General features: G+C 32.5%; 1 protein-coding gene across 2 annotated transcripts in view; it reads left to right on the top strand.

Moving 5' to 3' along the window:
• Nucleotides 1–11,289: 11,289 nt before the first annotated feature.
• LOC134707845 (sodium-dependent proline transporter-like) overlaps nt 11,290–25,070 on the top strand; it is a 109,047-nt gene continuing 95,266 nt past the window's right edge. The window contains exon 1 of one of the 2 annotated variants that reach the window (XM_063567938.1): nt 11,290–11,307. The gene's annotated coding sequence lies outside the window, so the exon portion shown is untranslated. Of the gene's footprint in view, nt 11,308–21,421; nt 21,629–25,070 lie in introns of those variants that run through there. The other variant, XM_063567935.1, reaches the window with a different exon arrangement.

Raw genomic sequence — 25,070 nt, forward strand, 5'->3', positions numbered from 1 at the left:
TGCTCTTGTTACTACTTCCATTAGGTTAATACCTATGATACTGGACTTTATGTGTCGGAGGGATTCAGCAGCCTAGTAGTAAATAATGTGGTTCTTGTATGATAATGTACATACAATCTTTATAATGAAAAAGGTGAAATTCATTTTTGAAAGGATGGGTAAACTCCTACCACCCATTGGCTAAGTATTACTATTATTTTTTACATGGCATCAGAAACTAAATGAACTTTTTGTAAGGAAAATCAGATATTTATAGTAAATATTTGCACAATTCTAAATTAAATTATTTTTTTCAATCAAAAGTCAAAGACCACGAGAACACCGATCTTTTCAATTAATGACTAATTTAATTCAATCTACTTCATAGAAAAGAGTAAAAGTAGGTGTGTGCCATACTAGTAGAAAAACAAAGAAATGATTAGCAATTAAATCAGAAAATTATGTTGAAGGCCGTGCGGTGACCTATTGTTTATTATTTCTGCGTCAATTGGTCTCTTGTAGAGAGTTATCTAATCATACCACATCTTCTTTCTTATATTGTGACAAAACCGAGAATACAATTTTTCTTTTTTAACAATACATTGGTATGAAGCAAAAAACTGCACATATAAAAATTAGTTACTCGAAGTTGATGGGATTCTCCATAACGTATCCTTAAATAAAAAGTCAGTAACATCGCAGCTGCTGCTGCTGCCAATGGAGCTTCTTCTTCTTTGACTTATGACTGTTGATTCTTCGTTTGGTATATTGTCTCTTTTCGAATGTATAAGTGGAGAGTTTACGTTAGTTGCGACATGTCGTAACACGTAAATTTTGATTGCAAGGGTACGTTCAACGTAAATGTGAGTTTTTTCCCCTCTTGTATTTAAAAATATGCGTATGGTGATATAACTGATTAACCAAATATAATTAAGACCTATGGTCTTTTGATTTGAGATCCTTGGTTTATAACCTTAAAATTGATCTCAAGGTCATGGCTTAATTTGACGTTCTAGATCTTGACCTTTGCTTTTACCTCATATTTATACATGATAAAGCTATGAGAATTTTGGCAAAAGGTTATCAAACAATTTAACCTCGAACAAAATGACCAGAAGTGACCTTGTGATAACCGGAAGAAGCAATTTTTGTCCTTATTAATCAAAAAGTATATAAAACCAGATATTTTTGGAATCAGTGTCAAGTATATATTCAAATATTATCGGAAGTACATTTTTCAAACCGGATGAAACAAATTATCTCCCTTATTTAAAAGATATTGTATAGAAACCATATGTTTTTGGAATCAGCGTACAATAAGCTACCTTTTTGACGATTGAAATGACATTTTAAACTTAATTTTACAACTTTAATATTAAAACACATTGTTTTTGGTGGAAAGACCTTCAATTGTTCTCTGAACAATTGGTTTTTGATTAACTTTTTTCTAGATTTTTAAATATTTGGGCCTCAGTCATCTTTGATGAGATACTTATGGTCGAAATGAGCATCTACTTCTTTTAATTTTATTACTATCAACGGGTCGATATCTCTGCTGATTACTGAAAGGTTACCACAAACCCAGTATCTAATACTTCGGTACAAGCATGCAATAATGATGATACTATTTTCATTTTTAATATAAACAAAGAAACACTATCACCCGTTAACGTTTTATTTCATATCAAAGAATAATTAAAATTATATTGTTTTGTTCTCCTTTCTTTTCTACTAGATAGATAAATATATATATATATTACCCAAAGTCTCAAACGAGAGCGGAAGAACGAAATATTTCCCCGCGGATAAGGAAAAGTTACTTTCTTTGGGAACTTCGTTCCCATATTAATATTTTTCTCTTGCCCAACCCAACAACTGTATGAACAGATATAAGAGCAGATTTACTGAAATCACCTACTCACAATGAAATGCGCATCATCTCGTACTACAACTTGTTAGTCCCTGATGGTATCACAAACCCAGTTTTAGTCCTTGGCTACTGGCATGCAATAAGAAAAATACTGTTTTGTAATTAACTGTAATAAGATTTCGGAATCATTTCACATTCCAAAGTTAAACATTAAATGCTTTTGTACAGATTAAGAATAAACAAGAAAAACAGTTATACACATATTTGTGACAAGGCGTACATAACTTACTTAAACATATTTCATTTTGTAGAAAAATAGTATATTAACAAAGAGTGTTATTACTGTTTGTACTCATGTGAATTAAAAATAATAAATAGAGATATCATAGGTAAAAGACCGTGATATACGTGTAGCAATAAACCTGCTTTTTGTTTATTACTTAAATTTCATAACTTTTATTATAAGTTTTCTTTTGCCCAACAACTGTTTTATCAACAGGAATAAGAGGAGATTGACTTATTTAGTTCTTATCTTGTACTGTTATACCACTGTCCCAGGTTAGGGGAGGGTTGGGATCCCGCTAACATGTTTAACCGCCTATGTGCCTGTCCCAAGTCAGGAGCCTGTAATTCAGTGTTTTGTTTATGTGTTACATATTTGTTTTTCGTTCATTTTTTTTAACATAAATAAGGCCGTTAGTTTTCTCGTTTGAATTGTTTTACATTGTCTTATCGGGGTCTTTTATAGCTGACTATGTGGTGTGGGCTTCGCTCATTGTTGAAGGCCGTACGGTGACCTATAGTTGTTAATGTTTGTGTCATGAAGGTCTTATGTGGATAGTTGTCTCATTGGCAATCATACCACATCTTCTTTTTATATGTAATCACCTGCCCACAAGTATGACAGCTACAATAGAGGAATGTAATCTTTGCCAAAGAAACCACACTATCCACTTTCGTCGTTTGCAATTATTATTGACTTGTGTAATTGTTTGAACTGCTTGACGCGAGAATTCTGGTAATTTGACCCTGGATTTATACGTGAACTAGCATCTTTAATTTTTCATTTATTTATAAAATTGTGAAAAATAAAATGTCATTTCAATAAAAGCCGAAAAGGTTTCCATACACAATTAAATTCTCTTACATAAAAACCTTAAACTGATATTGTTACAGCCCCAGTCATCCATGCAATAAGGTGAACAACTTATTATGGGTGTATGTTCTTTCAAAGAACACTTCAACTGATATTGTTAAAGCACCAGTCCATACAATAAGGTGAACAACTAATTATTGGTGTATGTTCTGTTCACAATATATTTCTTTTATTATAATCCGCAAATCATTTATAACGCAACAATATCGTAATCGTTTATGGACAAATCTATTGCATTAAGTTTCTGGCTACGTGCAAAATTCAATAAATGTATGTAACGATAATGTATTCTGTTGTTGTTTCGATGCTTAACTTATAAAAATGTATAAAAAAACACACCCTTACTTGTACTCCTTTATTTGGACTTTTTGTAGACAATAAACGCTAGCACATCATGGACAAACAAGTGAGTAATCTAACTTCAAACTTTTTTTTTTTATTACGAAATTTTTTCTACCTCATTTTTTTCTTTGTTTACAATCATTAAACGCTCAAATTCAACCAATTGAAAGCAAAGAAGAAATGTATACTTGATAATCTATGTTGTAAAAAGGATTATAAAACTATGAGTCAAATCCATGAGATGTCAAGTTTGCCAAAATTAGTTGAAACCTTGTTTTCTTAATACATTTTACATTTATCAACCGGATTTTTTTGAAAATTCAGAACACTAACAACATAGCTGAGAATACCACTGAGGTTAGTAGTTACCAGCAGCTCTGTCGACCATACAACATAGCTGAGAATACCACTGAGGTTAGTAGTTACCAGCAGCTCTGTCGACCATACAACATAGCTGAGAATATCACTGAGGTTAGTAGTTACCAGCAGCTCTGTCGAACATACACATAGCTGAGTATACCACTGAGGTTAGAAGTTACCAGCAGCTCTGTCGACCATACAACATAGCTGAGAATACCACTGAGGTTAGTAGTTACCAGCAGCTCTGTCGACCATACAATATAGCTGAGAATATCACTGAGGTTAGTAGTCACCAGCAGCTCTGTCGACCATACAACATAGCTGAGTATATCACTGAGGTTAGTAGTTACCAGCAGCTCTGTCGACCATACAACATAGCTGAGTATACCACTGAGGTTAGTAGTTACCAGCAGCTCTGTCGACCATACAATATAGCTGAGTATACCACTGAGGTTAGTAGTTACCAGCAGCTCTGTCGACCATACAACATAGCTGAGTATACCACTGAGGTTAGTAGTTACCAGCAGCTCTGTCGACCATACAATATAGCTGAGTATACCACTGAGGTTAGTAGTTACCAGCAGCTCTGTCGACCATACAACATAGCTGAGTATACCACTGAGGTTAGTAGTTACCAGCAGCTCTGTCGACCATACAACATAGCTGAGTATACCACTGAGGTTAGTAGTAACCAGCAGCTCTGTCGACCATACAACATAGCTGAGTATACCACTGAGGTTAGTAGTTACCAGCAGCTCTGTCGAACATACAACATAGCTGAGTATACCACTGAGGTTAGTAGTTACCAGCAGCTCTGTCGAACATACAACATAGCTGAATATACCACTGAGGTTAGTAGTTACCAGCAGCTCTGTCGATCATACAACATAGCTGAGTATACCACTGAGGTTAGTAGTTACCAGCAGCTCTGTCGATCATACAACATAGCTGAGTATACAACTGAGGTTAGTAGTTACCAGCAGCTCTGTCGACCATTTACTAGAAAAATGAAAAAAAACACCAAAAAACATTGTACAAATACATAAATAGTTATCAATTTTATAACGCTTATTGTGTAATTCATGTTATGCTACCCGAATGTATACCTTATACATGTGTATGTGAGCTCAGTAAACTAGTGACTCTTTAAAAACATATGATTTGTTTAAATAGCGGTTGATCACGTACACATCTTGTATTTTGTTTCTAACCTTCTCATTCAATTTTGAAAAACAAACTAGTGATGATATTTAATTATTTTCCAACTGAAAACTCACCGAATAAAAATATTGACTTGAATAAAGGTCAAACACGACAACTTTTAAAAAAAAATATTTTTAATTAATATTAAAAAAAAACTGGTGTTCATAGATATTAACGTAAGCAAGTTTTAAAAAAGCAAGGAATATGAATTAATTAAATAAAATTGGTTGATATCACATTTTGTTCTACAAGGACCAAAATCAAATATGCAAAAACATCTGATCTTTTAAAAATGTATCATTAAATGCCTTGTGTGCAAATATTACGCTGGTTATCAATCTGGATATTGTTTTCTGTTGTTTCTTTACATATTCTTTATTTTTTTTTAAATTTGAAATAGGTTATTTCAAGTGTGTGGGTACAGTCATCACATTAGCAAAATAATTATTACAAAGAGTAAGAAACTGAATAAACGAACTTTCCCCGTGTAGGAGGAAGATCTCATATCTATAACAAGTGTTATAACTTTTATACAATTGTAAAATACAAAACATTAATAAATTAAAGACTAAAGATCACAAGATCAAAGAACTTTTCCAACTTAAGTTTAATTTGATTCTATCTACCCTTTTAGGTTCAAATTTGACATGTGTCACACATGCAGCAAAACAAATACACTAAGTAGCACTTAAAAACAAAAAAAACAACAACCGTTTTCTTTTTTAACAAAACATTGATTTTGCCATTTGATTAGGGACTTTCCGTTTTGAATTTTCCTCGGAGTAATTTTTCAAAACGAAGGCTCTAGCTTGACGGTTTTGAATGAATTCTTTCTAGGATTCTATGAGTTTGATGGTATCTTTTGGTAAGATCACAAGAACACAGAACTTTTCAATTAATGTTTTATTTTATTCTAGCTACCCTATCATGATTAAATTTGACGTGTGACACACATGCATTAAAACAAATACACTAAGAAGTAGTTGAAAACCCTCTTTGAGCTAAAAGGGCCTGTTATTGTTAGATTTATGTCTTCATTCGCATTATTATACTATAACTCGTTTTACCTTAACCATATGTGTGTCAATATTTACAAATTATGTGTTATTTTATCGTAGTGCTTATCCAATGCAATCCATCTGTTCGTGCCCTTATATAAATCTTAATAAGCCTACCCTTCCTTAACATCAAATTTTACTCCGTTTTTAAATGGTGTTCGTGTAACTGAATCTTTCAATAGTAATGTTTTTGGTTCTTTTCTTTTTACTACCACTTGATCAATACCTCTGCTTATATGCTCTTATTCTTCAACAGCCTGTTATAGTCATTTATGTGGTTCCTGCATGCAAATGGATAGTGTGTTTATTGGTTTTGCTGTTGACTAATGAGGCAATCGATGTAAATTTAGAAAATAAATCTATATCCCTCAATCACAGCTCTGATTCCTTGTCCTTGTTTGGTTTTAGTGTTTGGTTTGTTTAAATCTGATCAACTATTTGTTGTTTTGTAGATTTTCATATATTTATACCGCTATCATCCATACAAAGACACTCATAGTCTAATTTCACAAATTTTGTTCTGTCATTGGTAGTTGTGTCTTTGACTATAATCCCTGACCACCTTTATACAAGCACGGACTTTCTTTTCTTAAAGTGCTACCACGATGCTTGTAAAAGCGATCTAACTGTAAATCAAAAGTGCATACCGTAGGTTAAAACCCTTTAAGCTAGCATACTTGTATCCATTCATTTAATAGTTTTAAAAATAATTTATGTTCAAATCTCGAAATCGAATTAGAAGACACAAATCAAGGTTACATAAAAACCCAGAGGGAATGTCATCAACTCCAAAAGAAGCGAGACAGGGAAGGTCGACCAGGTAAGTGGCTCCTGGTATGTATGCATCATCAACCCTTGGAGTTCGCACTTAGTGAAAATGTCACAACCGTGAATAGCATCTGTAAAATCTAATCAGATGAAAATGACACTGGGTTTATACACCGATTCATCGTATCGGACAACTATGATATATCTGACTTAGGTTTGGGGACTAAAGACAAGTATATATATTGATCTATATTGTAAATAAAACTTGAGATTCAAACGCCAAAAGAGCTGATACATGTAATCATCACAACAATCATGGTTAAGACAATACAACGTTTCCGGAAAGTACCGGATTCAATATACAGATCTATATATAACCCAACCAATTGCAACTTGTGATAGTGACCACACAACTTGTGTTGTAGAGAAGTTTATTTGTTAGGAGCACACCCTTTTGATTTATATAAAAATAACAAGATGTGGAATGATTGCCAATGAAGAACTATAAATCACTGTACGGCCTTAAACAATGAGTTTCACCCATACCGCATCCTGAAATGACAAATGTGAAACTATTCAAACGAGAAAAACTAACGGCCTGATTCATGTACAAAATAATGAACGAAAAACCGATATGATACACAGTACCAAACGATAACCACTGAATTGCAATTTATTGACTTGGGATATGCACATACATAATGTAGCGGGGTTAAATATGTTTGAAGGTGCAAACCCTGCCCTAGACTGAAACGGTTTAGTAACATTACAATATAAGAACACACTTAAAATAAATCCGTTGAAAAAATATTAATTCCGTATAGATTGAAAATATACACACGTAATGTATAAACTTAGAAATGTAAATGACATACGATGGAACAGAGGGTATGTTACTGCTGAGGTATGGGAAGTCCATCCCGTCTTCTTTATTCATCTGTGTCAAATCGATGAGAATTCCAAGACATGAAGCAGACCTCCTACTTCTGGTAGTACCCTTAATCTCGAGATCACTAGGAAATGGCGGTTACTGAGGGAAGAAAATCATCAAAATAAATCAAAGCGAAATTAAACTTTTCAAGATGCGTTATTGTTTGTCTATGAAAACGTTCTATAAAAAGGGATATAATGTTGATTTTTTCCCCCTTTTTCTGCAATTGTTTTAAAAACTCTGTTTATAAGAGCAATCAGTATGTCATTTAAAACTATCACATAAAACTATTTATACAATTGGGTTATAATTTGAATGTTTTTACACTTTACCGCAATCATTAATTCCTTAATTTCCTTCAATCATAAAAGCCGATTATCATATTGATTGTAAAAAATACAAATGCATTTATAAATGTTTTGCTTTATCGAGCATGCCAATCATTTAAAGCAATTTTTGGGGGAACTAATATGACAAACAGGCGTTTAATTAGAGTATAGTTTTTATCACGATACGCCTATAAACCTTTATCGCAACGATTAGTGAAATTTTTAACTTCCTAAAAGTAGGCGACCTCATCAGCTATTTGCAAAAGTGCTTACTTCTGCTTTTAGTCAATGTAAAATAGAAACGCCCTTGTAAAAATTTAAAAATAGAAAATATCAGTCTGCACGTTAACTAAACCGTGCATCAAGACTTTGAGGAGTCCATAGGTGTCCTGTAATGGCACAAAAATCAGCTTATATGGCACATGCCATAATGTTAATAAGTATGTTATATTTTACCGTTTGACATTTAGAAGAAAAAGATCAAACAACTCATTTGCAACTGTTGTTGAAAGTATTTCAAATTGATTTCATTTGAAAATACATGTGCAAACAAACATTGCATATTTGTTCTAATATCAATATCAAAATAGCTAGAAAACCGAAAAAAGTACAAAATCGGAGAGAATTGAGAACACATAAGTTGTGCCGAATACGTCTAAGGTATTCAATGCATTTGATTAAGCGCTGAAAAAACATTCGTATATACTTTGATTGGTATAATGCAAGGAACCATTTTTTGATGACGTAATAAAAGTGAAACGACCAGGCTTTGCAAATGCTTACATTAAATCTGTGTCAATACAGTTTGCTAAATGTATGCCTTACTTCACTCCACAACTCATAGTGATGCTTCTATATAATGGAAAGTAAAATCACAAAAATCACGAACACCGATGAAACTTTAAAATAGAACGTCCCTCAACAAATAGCAACATCAAAAGCTTTAACACATCAAACGATTGTACACCAACCATCATTTTCCTGACTTGTTACATTCAATTTCGTATGTAAAAAAAGGTGAATTATTTCTGGTTTCATAACTAGCTGAACCTCTCACTTGTAAGACAGTCGCATAAAATCCCAAAATATTGACAACGATATGTGATCAAAAACAAATAGACACATGATGTAAAGGATTTCAAAACGTAGCATGCATACAATAAAAGCTTTGCGTTTCTATACAAAGAGGGGTAACTCTGGATTTTTTTATACTGTTAAAAGTGGTTTTTGACTAATTTTTTTCTTCAAGAGAGATACTTATTTCTGAATCAATCAAATTTGTCGCATATGCACTGCATGTCAGGTGGAAGCAGAATTAATCTTATTGGTTCACCTTCACTCCGATGCAAATAACAGGGATGATTTAAATCTATTTTATTATAGCTTATTCGGCATTTGGTCTCCAATGGACCAGCTTGACGTCCATTCTAATGGAGAGGTGTCTCATTGGAAATCAATCGTATTCTTATATGTGTTAGTCTTGAATTACCTCCATGATGAAGGTATTTATTTTGATCTTTCATTTGATGAAGACCCCACAAAAGTTTCATCCCAGTCTAACTTAAATATAGATCTCTGGTGTTGCAATGAAACGGCCGGCGTCCATTTTTTTTAAGGTAAAAGTAATGGACTAACACCTAAAATGGAGAAAGGGATTTCGAATGAACAATGGCAATGGTTCCCACATTAGAATGACAAAGTACGGTATCAGTAAGAAACCTTCGTTAGTCAAGTCGTTTTTGCGGGACAATTACAAGTATTGGTCTGTTTACTGGTATGGATAAAGAGAAGGAATTGGAAGGGGTTTACATAAGAGGCAAATATCAGCAGATAAGTAAAGTCGACGCGGGAATAACTTTTCTACAAACCGATCAGAAAGTAGGTTTACAGAAGTTATAATGGAATAAAATCATTTGACATTAATGGTACATCAATTGCCTTGGATTAACTGAAAAATGCATCATGCATGTTTGGTTGTGGAGTTGGTGACAAAAACAAACGTATACTAGGGTACGGCAAACACAATATACTTATATAGGTCACTAGTCTAAATTTTACACGTCGGTCATATAAATTCATTACATAGTGTGTTAGTGACGTAATACGGTATATATGCTCTCACCCCATATTGAATTTAATGATAACAAGTTTTTCCAAGTTTTTAAAGTATATTAGGGGGACGTGTTTTTCAATAAACAATCGACGTTCATATGAGATCAAACTATGTCCCTCCGACTTGTTCCTTTATAAGCCTTAAAGACTGATTTTATACAGGAACTTCTTAGAAAGAAAGAAAAGAAGTTAGCAGTATCTTTTAACTTTACCTTTTCATTACAAAGATGATGTTCTCTTACTGAATAATTCAATATCGGGGGTGACCATGTTGAGCGCATCTATGGCATTGTACTTGGGATAGAGGGTACAACACAACATATAAAGTTAAGTCTGCGTCATATCTTGACTTACATTTGAAATTGATAATACGGGTCGATTCAAAACAAAACTTAACGAAAGAAGATATGATTTCAACCTCCAAATTGTGAACTGTTCATTCCTGTGTAGCAACATTCCAGTGGCGCTTGCATATGGAATATATATCTCCCATTTGATACGATATTGCAGGGCTTGTATTTTCTATCTGATAAGGTTTCTGATATGAAAAATGCCATGATATACTCTATATCTGATAAAGTTATTGGTCACATGACTTAATTAATAACTATCAAGTGTTTTTTCACTGTAAACATTTTTTTTTGTTTATACTCAGTATATTCAGTTTGTTATTATGTTTATCCAGCCATCCATCCTTTTTGAGTTGATAATTGTTATTAAATGTGGGTAATAGTATTAAGATATATCAATAAGTATTTTTCCTCTTTTGTAGATAGATTTTGATTGTGAATTCTATTATATTACGTGCTTGGTTGTGTGCTTGCCTGCATTTATAGTGAAGGACTTAAGCTTGAAGAGCTTTGAATGAAATTAATATTTAAGGCTTCTACACCTGAAGGCACACTTATCCTATTTATGTGTTGTTTTATTTATCGAATAATTAATATCCGATTGAGCTTGGTGAATAAGAATATGATGACCTTAGCTAATAAATGCATGTTAATGACTGACGAGTTTACACGGATCACGTAGTGATTTCCGCGCTTTTAGTACAATACATATATTAGTACAATATTACCGGGTTTGTCCCCCTCACAAAATCTACTTAGGCATTATAGTATAAATCTGCTTTACTTGTGTGTTTCCTGTTATTGTTTTCATTTAAAGATTAGAAAACTGTACTGCACGACTTGTTCAAGGTGAGAATATATATGAAACTTTTGAAGATAAAAGATAGCATGAATTTTTTAAACCAATACAAATAGTGCATACAAAAAAAACAAGTCGAAGAATGTAAGGATGGCGTGACCTTACATCTTTCAATTACTGCGACCATTATTCGAGACGGGTTTTGTCTCGCTACGAAGAGGTCGAAAAATTGAAATTAGCAGTGATGTTTCTGGCGGGGGCGCCAACAACGTTTGTGATTTGATCAACTTATGGGGGACCACTTTTGATAGGCCACTAATATTTAGTATGCAGTTTTATTATCATTGGCACATCATATTTTCGTGGAGATTATTCTACTCCCTCCATCATCATGGTTCTATGACTTTGATTCGTTTGGAATTTGATATTGTCATTGCACTTTAATTGTATTATGTATAGATTGGCGTAAAATTGTGTGAATAGTCCACGTATGCGAACAGTATGTAATCATTGAATGTCGATGGAATATTGTATACCAAAAGAAGAAAAATAAACTTCTGCACAGTTTACAAGCTAACTTTGTGTTTAGGTTGTTTGGAGGGTTCCACTTTTGAGAGGTCTATTGTATTGGTTTACATTATACGCGATCGTATTTCTCATTTACATGGTGATTTTTTTGCCTTACCTTCAGTACTGGTTCATTGACTTTGTTTGTTTTACATATTATATATATTTGAATTGTAATATTGAATTTATAAAATGACGAAACATGTCATTTCTCTGTGTCAACAATCTATGTTTAATTTCTAATTGTGTTTTGTTGTCTGATATACCAGACTAATAAGGCGAAGAACCTTTTCCTGTCTATTCTTTTTTTTTTTTTATTAAACTTGAGCAACGAGTAAAATAATCAGGTCTTATTTACGAATGAGAAATTTTGTGGTCTAAGGGTAAAATTTACTAAAGTTAAATCCTTACGATAGAACCTCTTTTGATTGATTTTAGTCTGCGATGCATGATTTTTTTTTTTATTGTTAATTGTTTTAACTAGATTTCAGTGACTGCGAGTACTCCCAAACCGTTCTGTTGTGTTATTTGACCTGTTGACTCATTTTGTAATGACTTTTTTTGGAATTTAATGTCTACCTCTTTGGTGTTGGATCTCGTCTCACTATTAAAATTGTTTACTATTTAGATTCAAATAAGTTTAAAGTTTTGGATTATTTGGGGAAGATTAGTTTTTATGTGACTTGCTGCAAGACAGATTTCTGACTCCATTCATATGTGTTACTATCTGAGTGAACAGTGTGTCAGTTCTTTGGCCAGGGGTTACTTACATAATCAGTTGCTTACGCGGCACTTTTGCAATGCTTATTGTAATGTAGTAGCTGAATGCATAAATGGGTATACTTAAAAGTGTAAAGATTGGTGTAATATGATGCATGTAATAACAATATAACAAAATACCTATACGTGATGATAGTTTAATAAACACACTTTTTAAGTTTAATTTAAAGAGGCTTGTGATTAAAAATCACATTGGACTTTCTTGAAAATACTTTCCCAAACTCTGTCGTCTGCTAAACAGGTCACAAAAAACCTTTGATTTCCTTATTTTTCAAACTACTCAGGTGCGAATACAGGATTTTAAAAGAGAGCCACCCTGGCATGCAAAAGTTTGGAGTGATACGTGTAAACATTCTAAGCCTTCAGTAATAGTTATCCCACGAGTACATGGTGTGTCAGTGTAAGATCACCCCGATTGCCGGAGGCCAGAGGGTGATCTTACACTTACACACCAAGTCCAAATGGGATAACTATTTTTCATCCCAGCTGTTTTAGATAAGACGAAAAATGCATACCCCTCACAAGTCCGCCTTTGTCGTTTACTATGTCGTTTTCATATTCTTAAATTTTAATTTGAGGTCTTCGATTTTAAATACATGTAAGTATATAAGTTCAATGTTTTCTTCAATTGTACTTCAAACATATTTCCTCGATACTTTTTACAATAATCAAGTGACACAATACTTGTTAAACTCGTGGCTTATGAATTGCCTGAAAAGTGGCCATTTTACAAGAAACAAAGAAAAAAAACAATAGTATATAGTCATATAGACTAGAAGTAAGCCAATGACATCTTGCATTCTCATTTTCTGTTTTCAAAATTATTCTTTTTCAAGGAAAAAGTGGGAAGGTTTTTGGAGGGAGGGGACATAGTTTTGCGCCAAAGTGGAAGGCGAATAGTTGTTCTAAGATAAGATTAGATATTCTCAACGTGATAAAATAGCAACTAAGTTTTCAAATGTAGGTCTTGTATTCAAGTTCAAAATTATTCTAAATCCATTCAGATGACGTCAGCGAGGGATCCACCTACATATCCCACAGAATAAAAGAACCAAGCAAAACATCATAGTGCTCTATATCTAAACTGTATATATAATCAATCCTTATTCAATAGATATATATAAAATTGTGGTACGAGTGCCAATGAGACAACCCATCCAGAAGTTGATTATCTCCCTTGTTGTATGGCAGTTTGTTTACACCGGCTCCGTAAAAAATGTAGACAGTAACTATTATAGAAGACTCTGAGCGGTATTATGGTATTTAAATGGTTTGTTAGTCCCAAATGGCTTCACCACAAGAGTCCTGTCAACCAAAGAAAAAGAAATCACGAACTAAAAGCAAGGATAAAAACGAGCCAAACGTGGGTGTGTTTGATTTGTCCGCCATTACATACTCACAACAAACATTTCCAATGAACAATAACATGTCCAGCCAGCCTTACATGAATAATATGAACAATATGACTAGTAACTATCAAAACATGCCTATGCAAATGATGGCTTCTCCTTTTGTTACTTCACCAACCCAGCAATCGCAGATGGTACCCCCCTTTTTTCCATGCCATACACCAGCACCGGTAGTTAGCCCTCCATTATGGGCAACTGATTTAATGTCTAAATTTGATGCGTTATCAGTAAAAATGAACAGTATTGATGACATTAAAAGCTATGTAACTAATATTGACCGAAAAGTGACCGATATGAAAAGTGATATGGTTCATCTCTCCAAGCGTGTAAATGAGGTAGAAAATAGTCAATCTTTCATTTCGAAATCATTTGAAGAGAACATAAAAATGCACGAAAAAACAAACAAAAAAGTGGAATCAGATTTGAAGAAACTTACCTACGACTGTGCGTCACTACGTAAAGAATTTAATTCCATGAAAACCGAATCAAAAAATCTAGTTGAATCCAAAGAAAACTTAAATAAAATTGCCAAAGCAAATGAAAGGTTAAACAGTGATTTAGAAACAATCCAGCGCGAATCAATGCGTGACAATTTATTATTTCACGGTATAAAAGAGGTGACAGAGGAAAATTGCGCTGATCTCGTTAAACATTTGTGTGAATTTAACCTGGCGATCCATGATGATCTTTGTATAAAAGCTGCATTTCGACTTGGAAAGAAGGCTGAACCGTCAAATGAACATGATATTGGGCAGGAGCGTTCGAGGCCAATTCTGGTAAAATTTAACGATAGGCAAAAACGTGATGGTATTCGAAAGAATAGTTACAAATTAAAGGGGGAGTCTATTTCAATTACGGATCAGTACCCAAAGTCAGTGGTGGATAAAAGAAAATCCCTTATTCCGTTGTTAAAAAAAGCTAGAGAAGCTGATGTTAAGGCAGTGTTAATTCGTGATAAATTAGTTATTGGAGATGTATTTTATTCAGGTGGGCCAATTGAAGTGGCCATTGAAAATGCTAAAAAGAGGAAATTTAAAAAACAAACAAGTGAGTCTGTAAATATTGAAAATGATACCGTTGCCGCCGGTAGTGAAATTCATAGTGATATGATCACGGCATAGGATCCGTCGGAAATTTCAGTTACAAATATCAAATGTTTATCATGGAATGTGAATGGTGGGTTTGAGGCGAAAATTAAAGATGTAAAATTTAAAAATTTTGTATGCACTTATGATATTGTGTTTTTAGAAGAATGTTGGATAAATAATACATGTGATGTGGAAATTGATGAGTTTATTTGTAAAGCAATCCCATTGTCAAAAAAGAAATATAAACAAGGTTGTGGTCTCTTTGTAATGATTAAAAAATCTATTGCTTCATATGTGAAAATAATTGAAATATCGTATGAAACATTTGTATGGGTTAAAATATCTAAAGAACTAACTGGTACTGAAAATGACTATATAATTTGTAATGTATATTTACCACCATATAGATCTTCGTTTTTCAAGGTACATGATGTGGACTTATTCTATGAACTGGAAGCACAAATCATCAAGTACTCTGATGAATGTCCGAATATTTTTGTTTTTGGTGACTTTAATGCAAGAACTGCTCATTTAAATGATTTTGTAGAAAATGATTTATTACATGATAGTATTTTAGATAGGGTTGGTGAATTGTTTGCTTATGTTGCTGACGAGACTTTGCCAGACCGGAGTAATCCTGATCCTGGAACTAATGACTATGGAACAAAACTCATCAACCTTTGTAAATGTAGTGGTCTCCGAATTCTTAACGGCCGCCATGAAGGTAGTCTCGCTAATGATTATACATACAGTGGTCCAAAAGGTATGAGCGTAATAGACTATTTATTAACTAGATCAAGTAATTTCGACATTGTGTCAAAATTCATAACTTGTAATTTTACTACATACAGTGACCATGCACCCTTGCATATTCAATTCAAGACTAATTTTTCTATTAAATGTAATGGTGTACAGTCCAATTTTGTGGATGCTGAAGCATCCAAATTGTTTCGATGGAATGAGGAATATAAGGATATGTGTCGTAATGCACTTTTAATAAACTCTGACAATATAAAATCGACACTCCAGAATATAGAAGCTGAGTCTCAGGATGAAATGGATTCATGTGTGAACGATTTTACCCATCAATTCATTGACATTATGGCGCCATTTTTTCAACAAAGTCAGAAAAGTGGTACTGAAATGAAACGAAATCATAAACAGAACTATAAGCATATTGATAAGCCTTGGTTTGATATACAGTGTAAAGAACTTTATGTTAATTACTGCAAAACTTTATCTATATTTAATGAAAATAAATCAAAGAAAAACCATATTGAATTAAATCGTGTGAAGAAGACATATAAAGATTATAAACGTAAACGTAGACGTATATATATGCGACAAGAAGGTGAAACCCTTTGTAAGTTAAGGAAGAACAATCCTAAGAAATTTTATTCTGTATTCAAAAAAAGGAGAAAGGTCAACAGTGATCTAACAGTAACTGATTTTTTTAAATATTTCAAAACTCTAGTATCTGATAGTAAAGAGCACAACAGTAGACCAGAAATGCCAGATAATGTGTGTATTTTTGAAGAACTGGATATGGATATAACCATTGATGAACTTATTAAAGCAATACATGACTTAAAACGCGAGAAAAGCCATGGTCCAGATGGTTTGTTAAACGAATTTTTCATTGAGTTTAAGGACCTTGTGCTGCCTTATATATGTACTATTTTCAATGCCGTTTTGAGCTCTGGATATTTTCCGTCCACTTGGTCTGATGCTATTCTAGTGCCAGTATTTAAATCCGGGGATGCGAACGACCCAGCAAATTACCGTGGTATAAGTCTTGTCAGCAATCTAGGTAAACTATTCACTACTATTTTGAATAGTAGATTATTAAAATGGGCATCAATGAACGATATTTTATCTGATGCACAATTTGGTTTCCGTAATGGTTACAGTACAGTAGATGCTGTGTTTTGTTTATATTCTGTCATACAAAATTCTTTTTGTAAAGGTAATAGATTATACTGTTGCTTTGTTGACTTTTTAAAAGCGTTTGATACAGTTGATCGTCTATGTTTGTGGTACAAAATTTCTAAATTAGGAATCAGAGGGAAATTGCTTAATATTTTAAAATCAATGTATAACAATGTAAGATCTTGTATTAGATTTGATGGATTTAATTCAAAATACTTTTCTAATAATCTTGGCTTAATGCAAGGGGAAGTTCTTTCCCCTATTTTATTTTCATTTTATGTCAATGACTTTGAGAATAAATTTATTATTAATGGTAACTGTGGACTTGAATTTCAGGACATAACACTTTTTTTTATTAATGTATGCTGATGATATGATTTTGATGTCAGAATCAATCCAAGGCTTACAAAATATGTTAAATACTTTATCTGGTTATACTGAGAAATGGGGTCTTTCAGTTAACACCAAAAAAACAAAGATAGTAGTTTTTCGTAAAGGTGGGAAAATTAGTCTTACTGAGACATGGATTTATAATGGTAAACCATTAGATATTGTAGATCATTTTTGTTATCTGGGTGTGTTATTTCATTATAATTGTAAATTTTATATTACTCAAAACCACTGTGCTGAACAAGGCAGGAAAGCTATGTTTAGTATGAGGAAAAAGGCATTATCCTTATACCTGAACACTGTTACTTCTATAAGTTTATTTGACACTTATGTATGTAGTATTTTAATGTATGTTTGTGAAGTTTGGGGTGTTCATAGAGCACCAAATGTAGAAAAAGTTCATTTGGACTATTGTAAAACATTACTAGGTGTCAAGAGATCCACTTCTAATGTAATGGTATATTATGAATTAGGAAGATTTCCATTGTTATATGAGCGAAATTTTAGGATGCTCAAATTATGGACTAAAATTCACGGTAGTGAAAATTGTATTATAAAGTCTTGTTACAAAGAACTAGTAGCAAATAGCAATAAATGTAAAAACTGGGCCACTTGTATTAAAACAATTTTATATGATCTTGGTATGAATTATTATTGGGACAACCAATGGGTACTTTGTTTGGATAGTTCATTTTTACAATTAACCAAACAACGAATATATGATCAAGCTAAACAAGAGTTGCATTTTACGCTTGAAACATCACCAAAGTGTAGATTATATAAGTTTATTGTGTCAAATGTAGAATTACAATTTTATTTACAAAAATGTATTCCTGTAATAGCTCGTAAATGGATAACGAGAATTCGCCTGTCTTCACATAATCTATGCATTGAAACTGGTCGTTTTTATGGAATAAGTATAAATAGTAGAATGTGTATTGTGTGTGATAAAAATGTAGTAGAGGATGAATTTCATTTTATTTTACAATGTACAAATTATAATGATATACGTAAAAAGTTTATCAAGAAATATTATTGGACTAGACCGTCAACTTATAAATTAGTACAATTGCTTTCTGTTGAAAACACTAAGGAACTCTGTAATTTAGGAAAGTACTTACTCTATGCATTTAAGTGCAGGAATAATATTTAAGATCTATATGTTTATTATAGGTAGTATGAAACTCACAAACTGTATAATATGTAACTGATATTTCTGACGTTTGTTATTTATGTGTATGTTAACGCTATACAACTTGTAAACTGTATATTTATGCATATTATACTGATAAACTGTATTGTTTAAAGTAAATAAAGAATTGAATTGAAGTCACACTTTGTAAAAGTAAAATCATTATAGGTCAAAGTACGTTTAATTACAGTTATCAAATCAAAGATATTAATTAGTTATCAAAAGTACCAGGATTATAATTTAGTACACCAGACGCGCGTTTCGTCTACATAAGACTCATCAGTGACGCTCATATCAAAATATTTATAAAGCCAAACAAGTACAAAGTTGAAGAGCATTGAGGATCCAAAATTACAAAAAGTTGTGCCAAATACGGCTTAGGTAATCTATGCCTGGGATAAGAAAATCCTTATTAAATTATTGAGTTATATCAAATTCATGATTGTAAATAATACTATTCATACATCAATCGTTGGCATATTGAAATAAAATTTAATAGCTCTGTGCCAGTGCTCTGCGTCTACCATTTTTGTATAAATTTTATGAAATATAAGCACTTTACATGTAAATTTTACATTTGTATACCAACTTCACTGCCTCGTGGGATGCCCACATTTTCAATACATAAATAGTTTGTTGTTGTTTGCTTATATATTAATGATAAATATAAGCTACATTTGACAGATTTATAAATCAATTGTCAAATATGACCAACGACACTGACCCGGAAAAAATGACTGTGTGAAACGGAAAATTTTTAACACGCACACATATATATATGATATATATACAACTCGTCTAAACATCAACCCAACAATGTTAGATCTGTTAATTTTCTTTCGCAAATTTCTCCCCTCGCCGGGATTCGAACCCATGCTACTGTGATATCGTAACACCAAATCGCCTGTACTGCAGCCGTCCCGCTAGACCACACGACCACCTGGGCTCTACATTAATAAAGTTTTCGGTGACCGTGTATATACAAAAATATGTGATTATTACATCCAAACTTATTGGGATACCTACTCTAAAATTTACTAATTGCATAGTTTCCATTATCTACTGAAACAAAACACTCAACAATGTGTTGAAATAAAAATCTTTTTGAATATAATTATCATCAGGATATTATGTACTTAATGCCGACTTGTTTATTACCGAAAACACTGATTTTTTTTTAATATAAACGAAAAGAACTATTTGTTTAACCAAATAGGTCAAATTTTTCTGAAATTTTCCATGGCAGGTTCTCAATCAATTTCTTGTATGACATGAGTTTTGAACGTGATAGAACATTTGACCGCAACGTTGCAGACGATTCCTAGCATTAAAAAATAATGTTTTTTGGCGCAAATGTATTTAATCTGGGACATAATTTATTGAGTAAACACAAGCGTACCAGATTAAATTTATACAAAGCTATAATTTGCACTTTAAATCAAAACTCTAGTTTAAACTGGATGCAATGCATTTCGAAGGGAATTGTACACAAACTCGATTGAAAATGTGTGCGCCAGACGACCTACAAAGATAAAACGTGTCAGAAGGCAACTTTTTATATATGTATTTTTTTAAACGGGATGTATGTATGTACATGTCTCTAAACCACATGCCATGCAGTTTCAAGTGGTTTACAAACTTGAATATAGTAAAAATATCTTCTTATTTAAATGATCAGCCTGATCCCTTGAAAGACATTTGAATTCTAAAGGAAATTAAAAAGTAAAATCACAAAATTACTGAATTCCGAGGAAAATTCAAACGGAAAGTTGCTAATCAAATGGCACTGAAATCAAAAGCTCAAACACATTGAACGCATGAATAACTATTACAGTTGCTGTCATTTTCATTTAGTAAAAAGCCTTTGAAATAAGATATGATGGGAGACCGTCTTTTATTGAGGTGTTACAACTTTGTAAAAACGCGTTGATATTCTTTATGCTTGTATGATAGTGTAAGAAATGTTATAAACATTTTATATAATATTGTTTATTATTTACTGATCTTTTCGAATTCATTAATTCAATATTCTGTACTTATCAGTTCATGTCGCCTTCACCATAAGAGAAGTTTGTGAACACTTTAAACTCCATTCGAGGTAGCCCGTTGGTATATTTTTTTTTTAGTAAAATAGAGGGGTATTAAATAAATACATGTATGACCTTGTCTTTAAAGAGTAAGATATTAATTGCAATTGAAAAAAACAACACATTACAGTTCAGATAGCAAAAATGAAAAACCGAATAAAATAAACTACTTGAAAAACGTTTAATCTTATTCAAATACAATTTAGATATTCTTTTTAAAAACCGTTACACTTTATCACAGTCGTAAAACTGTATTCTTATATTTTATTTATTTAAGTCAAATATCATATATATGTTGATTTATATGACAATAACGTTTGAATTGAATTATTGACTGCTCCTATGTTATACATACTACATGGTGAGGTTGTATTGACACAAAAAAGGTTTGAACATTAAATATCCATTAGAAAATGTGACGGTCAATGAACCAATTGAAAGAAAAAAGTTATTTACTAAATCTGTGACGGTCAATGAATCGGCTCAATGGAAAAAATACACAAGATAAAGATATTTACTAAAATTTCTTGTTTTTGATACAGAGATTTTAAATTGTAAAATATACAGCTTTGACCATCTCCATGTTGACGTGTACGATTAGTCATTGAGCTTTAGCTTGAATCTGTTAAGTATGCTAAAAGCATGCAGAAATTGATATCAGTATGGTATGAGTAATCCTGTGTTTATCTACTTTAATTTGACGTGATTTTCACAATGACATTTTACCTACATAAGCCTGAACATGTCGTAGCGGGTCACATATGATTACACTGACTGATCAACAACATTAGGTTATTGGTGCCTTTTGGGAACAGTGCAGTCCTAATTTGAACTCAAGTGTATGAAGATAATTTTTGGTGTTAATTCATTAACTTTATTTCTGGGATTAAAACAAATTAGCAGACCAATAAGGCATAAAAGAGAGAAAGGTATGAGCATCTTCAAACAAATTTAATTTACTTATTTATGGAACGTGTATACATGTACTTTTTACTTATTCTAGTACTAGTATATAAATAAATATCAGAGTAGAAATAATGTGTACTTTATAATCATATGAAACTGTTTATACTGTATTATTTTACATAAAAGAGCATTTGTAACAGTTTAATTTCAGAGGAGAAATGAATAATGGCATATAGTATGTGACGAGACTACATAATAAACGACTTTGGTTGGTCAAGGCGTGTATTTTCCCCAGAAACATATTATAACGAAAAGAAAAAAAAGAAATGAGTTTCGATACATACAATAGTATGTAAGATTGAAAATAATATAAATACGTTTAGTTTCCAAAATGAACAAATAAGAATGTTGGTTTTTTTGTTCGTTTGCTCTGTCTGGTTTGTTTTTTGTTTTGTTTTTAATTAAAAGAGGATAGAAATACTCAACGAACAAAGGTGGTGATTGTAACAGACATCTTCTCGGCAATCTATATTATCTTTAAGGATGTACTTAAGGTAAAATTAAATAAATCAAGAATTCAAAATTGATACTTTAAGCTGGAAGAGTATTAGCAGAGACATATAATACAATATGTATTATATGTCTCTGGTATTAGTAAAGGATCAAAATAAGTTAAATATTTATAGGTCATGGAGCTCCCTTTCGAGATATTTGATTGATAAAATAAGGCGGGAAAAGGCTGACTCGAGCTTATACCTAATATTTGCATTGGTATTATTTTGGTATTAAATCAAAAGAAAGAAAATCAAGAATCTGCCTAAATTTTGTCATATGACCTTTTATGAGCTATTTAGTCTTTTGTTAAAAGATAAATAAGTGTTATGGGTAAAATATTTTACATTGTATCGTATGGAAAACACCAAGGAGTCCGAACATTTGACACTTATTCCAAAACCTCATCTAATTACATCCTTAATTAGCATAAATTTATAGGACTATTGTTGTGGTTTGGGTCAAGCCGGTAAGGCCTTTATAGAATCAACACCCTCCCCTACTTTTGTAAAGTATAGCTTTTCATTTCTATTTTATTTTTAAATCTGTCGTTTATACCTGAAGAGTAAATATAAAAAATAAAACGATAGCCAATGAAACAACTCTTCACAAGAGACCACATAACACAGAAATAAAAAAAAGTTTACGTTGCCGTACGGCCTTCAACAATTAGCAAAGCCCATACCATATAGTCATGTATTTAACAACTGTAACAAGAAAACTAACGGCCTAATTTATGTACAAAACAATGAACAAAAAACACATATATATGAAAAAAAAGACTTGCTGTTCGTTGTGAACCAAGGCTCCGTGTTGAAATGTTGAAGACCGTACTTTGAACTACAGCACGTGGTTTAGTTTTTTTGACTTGGATGGAGAGTTGTCTCATTTGCACTCCCACCACATCTTGTTATATCTGTTTACTCATCAGATGGACACATACAGAAACACATCTAACAAACAGAGTGGACGTGACCGGGTACTTGAACATTACAACAACAATAGACATTACGTATACAGATCTGAGAGTAATCACAGTAACAAACAGCTAGTTCGATTTTGACGCATGCAATATATATCATGCTGTTGTCATTTTTTTCCAGAGCTAATAACCGTTACTTCTTATAAAACATTCCTGCATCTAAGGCTAAAATATTAATCAGTACACGTCCAACATCCAATTCAGTTTATAAGCAGTGGTTATATATTTAGTTCACAAGATACAATTTCGTTGAGGATTTTTATATGATACATTTGTTATATATAATATATTTTAGATTTTATTTAGGGAAACTTATCTTGTAAATAATTTTCATATTTATTTTATCCATTCAATATGCAGATCATGTTTTTCTCTCTATTCAAACGATACGATAGCGTACATGTTGCTGGCAGCAAAACTAGAAGCAAAGGCAAATTGTTTTCTTAAAAAATACATCAACATTTAAACATAATTTGTTCGAATAGATATAGGAAGATGTGATGTGAGTGCCAATGAGACAACTCTCCATCCAAATGACAATTTAAAAAAAGTAAATCATTATAGGTCAATGTACGGCCTTCACCACGGAGCCTTGGCTCACACCGAACAACAAGCTATAAAGGGCCCCAAAATTACTAGTGCAAAACCATTCAAACGAAGCTTTCTTTGATTTTTGTTTATACTAACTTCATTTAAACATAATTAGTTGGACTACATTTTCTGATAGAGGGCAAAGATCTGATGGTATTGTAGTAAATGTAAATCATTTGAAATTTGTATTCAAATACTTTGTTGGAGACTACTAAGCGCCAATAGAATACAATACTTTTGTATTGTATAACACACTCTTATCATTGTGCCAATGTTGGAAAAGACTCATTTTATTGCTATTTCAACAGATAGGTCATCTCTGAGTAGGTCACAATAACATGACCTAGTTTTATTTCAGCGAGGCAAAAAGCCAATTTTCACATTGTACCACAATGATCCTGGAAATCTTGTGGCTACTCGCATATCTGTTTGATCTTTTTTTTTTAAATCAGATATTCAATAATATCATTTAAATCTGATGGAACAATCTTTTATCATAAAAAAAACCCAACATTTTCATCATTCATCATTCTGAATAGATTCCCACATTTGTTATATAAGTAGGGCGAACTGCTGTGTTGAACGATTGCATTAAGTATCAGTCAACATATTTTTTAACATGATAGGTCAGCTATATATATAAACTAAACGTTGCAAAAGGTTAAAGATTATTTAAATCAATTGATAGACAACATTTTCATCATTTGTTGTATCATAATCTTGTAATGAGGGTTTAGATGGGGGCCTTTCATTTTTGTATTCTTAACATTTTTCTCCTTTGTTTTATATTTAGCACTCCCCCCCTTTATTATCTTTTTTTTTTTATCTTTTTTTTCATATTTTGTCTTATTTTTCACTTATTTTCGGACCATTTCGATAGAATTTGTCCATTATTCTCTATTTTTTGTCCAGATCCTCTGACATCTATTGTCGAAAATAGAAAACGTTAGTTATATTTTACTTCAAGGAAACAATAAAACAACAAATATGTCATCCAGAGGTCATCATAAGGTCGTCAACAGATGATGAATTGACCCTACCATATGTCATGCTCCAAATAGCCTTAAAGTTGGTCAAGTAGTGTATACATACATTCAACGATTCACAAATCTGACTTTAACTATATTTTACAAAAGTAGGGAGGGGATCGATGTTAATCATAAGCAGATCCAGGGCAGGGCCCTTGGGGGGCCGCCCCCCCCTTTTGTGGGAAAAATTTGGTTGATTATATAGGAAATCACTGAAGCATGAGTGGAGAGGGCCCCCTTAGGTCAGTCAGCCCCCCCCCCCCCTTTTAGGAAAAGTTCTGGATCCGCCACTGTTAATTGTATATTCTGATC

Source organism: Mytilus trossulus, chromosome 2 (genome assembly GCF_036588685.1).
Source record: "Mytilus trossulus isolate FHL-02 chromosome 2, PNRI_Mtr1.1.1.hap1, whole genome shotgun sequence".
NCBI lineage: Eukaryota > Metazoa > Mollusca > Bivalvia > Mytilida > Mytilidae > Mytilus > Mytilus trossulus.